General features: G+C 39.4%; 1 pseudogene; it reads left to right on the forward strand.

Annotated features, from left to right (window-relative positions):
- The first annotated feature begins 217 nt into the window (after window positions 1-217).
- LOC105307820 lies at window positions 218-601 on the forward strand (annotated as a pseudogene).
- The last annotated feature ends 4089 nt before the right edge of the window (window positions 602-4690 follow it).

The raw sequence follows: 4690 nt of genomic DNA on the forward strand, positions 1-4690 counted from the left end.
TTTAACAGAAATGGTAGGAGTAGGCATCCTTGCCTTTTTTCTGATCTTAGAGTAAAAACACTCTTTTTCCTTTAAGAATAAAATAAGCACCCTGCAGTCTCCTCTGCAAATGGGCTTCCGGGCCTAGTGCCCTCCCCCCGCCCCCCGCCCCGCCCCCGTTCCTGCCACTGTGATCGCGCACCAAGGCCCAGGTTTCCACCAGCCCATAAGCAAGAGCATGGCAGTTGTCCCCTCCAGAGGCTACCTCATGGCTACCCATGACTACTACTGGTGCCGCCTGGATTCCTCTTCCAGTAACAGCTCCTGTGGAAGTGCCGAGAGCCCTGGGGAAGCCATTCCCCACCACCCTGGTCTCCCCAAGGCTGACCCTGCTCACTGGTGGGTGAGCTTCTTTTTCGGGAAGTCCGCCCTCCCCTTCATGGCCACAGTGCTCGAGTCCCCAGAGCACTCACAATCTCCCCAGGCCTCCAGCAATGTGATTACCTGTGCCTTGGCTGGAGAAGCCACAAGGAAGCAGCCTGGTGGCCAGCCCAGCAAAAGCAACACCGGGGCCCCCATCCTGAATGGCTACCACCAGCCACCAGACTTCCAGATGCACTAGGCTCTTTTGAGTTCCTTTCCCCCACCCCACCCATAGACTAGGCAGGCTGCAACAAGCAGAAGCAGTTGAGTTCTTTAATATCAAAATAGCAAAACACCAAAAAGGAACCTGAGAGAGTCTTGCTCTTTACTGTCCTAGCCACACGCGAGCCTTCCTGACACCCATAACCGTGTACCTTGCACCAAGAGGAAAATAAATAAGCATCCAGGGGAAAAAAAAAAAAGAATAAAAAAGAATAAAATAAGCTCTAGTTTTATGTAGGTGCCCTTTATCAAGTTGAAAAAGCCCCAAATTTTCAAATTTTCTAAGAGACTTTTTTATTTCTTTTTCTTTCATCAGAAATGGATGTTGGATTTTGTCAAATGCTTTACTGACATCCGTTGAGATGATTATATTTTTTTCTTCGTTAGTTTGATAATATGGTGAATTACAATGATTCGTTTTCAAGTGTTAAACCAATCTTGTATTCTTGGTATTAAATCCCACTGGGTCATGATGTATTATTATATTTTTTATATATTGTGTTGGATTTGATTTGTTTGAATTTTATTAAAAACTCTTGTATTTATGTTTATGATGAATATTTGTTCTCTAGTTGTAAAATCTTTCTCTGTTTTTTAAAAATACTTTTCTAGAGCAGTTTTAGATTTATAACAAAATTGAGCAGAAGGTACAGAGATTTCTCACATGCATTCTGCCTCCACATGCATAGCCTCCTCCATTATCAACATCCTGCACCATAGTGGTACATTTGTTACAATTAACGAACCTACGTTGAGACATCATAATCACCCAAAGTCCACAGTTTACATTAGAGTTCACTTTTAGTGTTGTACATTCTATGGGTTTGGACAAATGCGTAATAAATGACATGTATCCATTTCAGTATCATATAGAGTAGTTTCACTGCCCTAAAAATCCTCTGTGCTCTGCCTGTATATCCCTCCCTCCTTCTCCCCTGGTAACCACTTATCTTTTTACTGTCTCCATAGTTTTGCCTTTTCCAGAATGTCATATAGTTTGAATCATACAATGTGTAGCCTTTTCAGGTCAGCTTACTTAATAATATGCATTTAAATTCCCTCATGTATTTTCATGGCTTCATAGCTCATTTCTATTTAGCACTGAATAATATTCCATTGTCTGGATATTCCACAATTTATATATATACACTCAGTACTGAAGGACATCTTGGTTGCTTCCAAGTTTGGGCAATTATGAATAAAGCTGCTATAAACATCCATGAACAGATTTTTATATGGACATGGTTTTCAAATCCTTTGGGTAAATTCTAAAGAGTACAATCGCTGGATGATATGTTAAGAGTATGTTTAGTTTTGTAAGAAACTGCCAAACTGTCTCCTAAACTGTTTATACCATTTTGCATTCCCACCAGCAATGAATGAGAGTTTCTGTTGCTCCACATCCTAGCCAGCATTGTCAATGTCCTGCATTTTGGCCATTCGAAAAAGTACGTAGTGGTATCTTATTGTTTTCATTTGCATTTCCCTAATGACATAGGATGTGGAGCATTTTTTCATATGCTCATTTGCTATCTGTTTATCTTCTGTAGTGAGGTAACTAAGATTTTTGCCCACTTTTAATTGTTCATTTTCTATTCTTAAGTTTTAAAAATTCTTTGTAATTTTGGATACCAGTCTTTTATCAGATATGTCTTCTTCAAATATTTTCTTCCAGTTTGTAGCTACTCTTTTCATTCTGACAGTGTCTTTTACAGAGAAGAAAATTTTAAATTTAATGAAGTCCATCTTATCAATTCTTTCTTTCATGGATCATGTCTTTGGTGTTGCATCTAAAAAGTCATTGCCAAACACAAAGTCACTTAGATTTTCTCTTTTTGTATCTTTTAGAAGTTTTATAGTTTTGCATTTTGCATTTCGTCCTGTGATCCATTCTGAGATAATTCTCGTGAACGATATAATGTCTGTGTTTAGAGTCTTTTTTTGACATTTAGACATCCAGTTCCTTCTGCACCATTTATTTTATTGTGATAGAAACACTCAATGAGAGAGATATTGTGAGAAACATGGCAGAGTGAGAGATGTCCCCATATCTCTCCCCTTGAAACAACAATAAGCTGAACAACTAAAACTCAACAAAAAACACCTAAACTGCACACCAGCAAGTCTGAGCGTGGGATCTGTGCAGAAGAGCTACCACAGCTCAGACCCCTGGGTGTCGGGTGATGGACTGGGAGAAATAAAGAAGCTGCCTCTCGCAGCCTCTGGAGCTCCCTGCAAGAGGAGAGGGAGGGCAGAAGGAGCGGCGAGTTATCTGAACAGCCCTACCGGGGAAATCTGTGAGCTCCCCATGGCCGGCTGGCAGCAGGGCCCAGTCATCAGGGCAGAAAGCAGAGAAGCAGCTGGCAGAGAAACAACAGTTGATTTTTACTGGCCACAACTGCAAAACCGAGGCTGAGCTGAGCCCCCAATCTCTAAACAAGAGGGCCCATCCCCCCATACCCTCTGAGACTGAACACCAGGGAGCCCCAAGGGAATCTGAACGAATGCTACTGAAACTGTTGCTAACACTGACAGGGACTGAAACCAAGGGTAGCGATCATGATTAAATATCTACGAGAAAATAAAAAGGCATTTTTAAAGCTTTATATAAAGCAGTGATCCAAGAGGCTTAGATGCCACCTACTGGAAACCAAAAGAAAAGCGCCTTCTTTGCAGCAGGCTAAAGAATGGCCTTTATATAATAAATCTTCTTTCTGGAAAAACAGCAGAATACACTTACATTAATGTCCACGTGGAGAAATAGTCCATTAAACACCACAAACACTCAAGGTGACAAGTCATCTCAAAAAGAAAGAGAAAAATCTACAGAAAATAAGCTTACAGACATAGAAATATGCGACTTAAATGACAGAGAATTCAGGATGGTACTTCTGAAAAAACTCAGTGAGTTCAAAATGAGTCATATAACAATTTCAGGAACTGAAAAAAAACTAGATGAGCAGAGCAAGGAGACTGAAACTCTGAAAAAGAACAGAATAGATCTTCTGGAGATTAAAAAAAGCACATTGGAAGAGTTGAAAAATGAAATAGCAAGTTTGGGAAATAGAGTCGACCAAATGGAGGAAAGAATCAGCGATATCGAAGACAAAAATCTAGAAATAAATCAGAAGGAAGAAGAGAGAAACCGAAGAATGAAAAAGAATTAAAGAGAAATACAAAAACTAGCTGATACCATCAGGAGAGGAAACATAAGAAAACTGGGCATTTTCGAAGGGTAGAAAAAGGAGCAGGGATTAGAAAACATTTTCAGACAATAGTTGACAAGAATTTCCCAAATTTTAAGAATGAGCTAGAGCTTGGAATTCAAGAAGTCGACAGAACACCCAATTATCTCAACTTAAAAAGGCCTTCTCCAAGACATATTGTATTAAAATTATCAATAATCAATGACAAAGAAAGAATTCTCAGGGCAGCCAGGGAAAAGAAGACAGTAACCTATAAAGGAAACCCCATTAGATCATTGTTGGACTTCTCAGCATAAATCTTACAAGCCAGAAAGAAGTGGAATCAAATATTCAAACTATTAAATGAAAGGAACTACTAGCCAAGAATAATGTATCCAGCAAAGCTCTACTTTAATATAAAGGAGAAATGAAGATCTTTCCAGGCATATAAAAATGGAGAGAATTCACTACGAGGCCTGCATTACAGGAAATACTGAAAGGGGTTAGCTCACCTAAAATAAAATGACCAAAAAAATACATAATTAGGAGTAAGGCGACTAGCAGGCAGATAGAAGCAGAGGATTGCAACACTTACGAAGAACAAGGCTTTATAAGCTTAAACAATAAGAAGAGATTTGCTGTAGCAAAATAGTATTGAATGTTCAGCATACATAGAGACAAACTGAGACAACAATGACTGAAAAGGAGAGGATTCGAAGATTCAAATTCACAAAGGGAAATGGAGATACGGCTCACACAGAAGAAAATGGATGACTGTATATATACGCCTATCCTTTACATATTCTTAATGTCACACACATGCCAAAGATTCAGAACTGAAGTATATAACATAAAACAAGAAGGACCAGAGGAAAAACTCA

This window comes from Pteropus vampyrus, unplaced genomic scaffold, assembly GCF_000151845.1.
Source record: "Pteropus vampyrus isolate Shadow unplaced genomic scaffold, Pvam_2.0 Scaffold518, whole genome shotgun sequence".
NCBI classification, from domain to species: domain Eukaryota; kingdom Metazoa; phylum Chordata; class Mammalia; order Chiroptera; family Pteropodidae; genus Pteropus; species Pteropus vampyrus.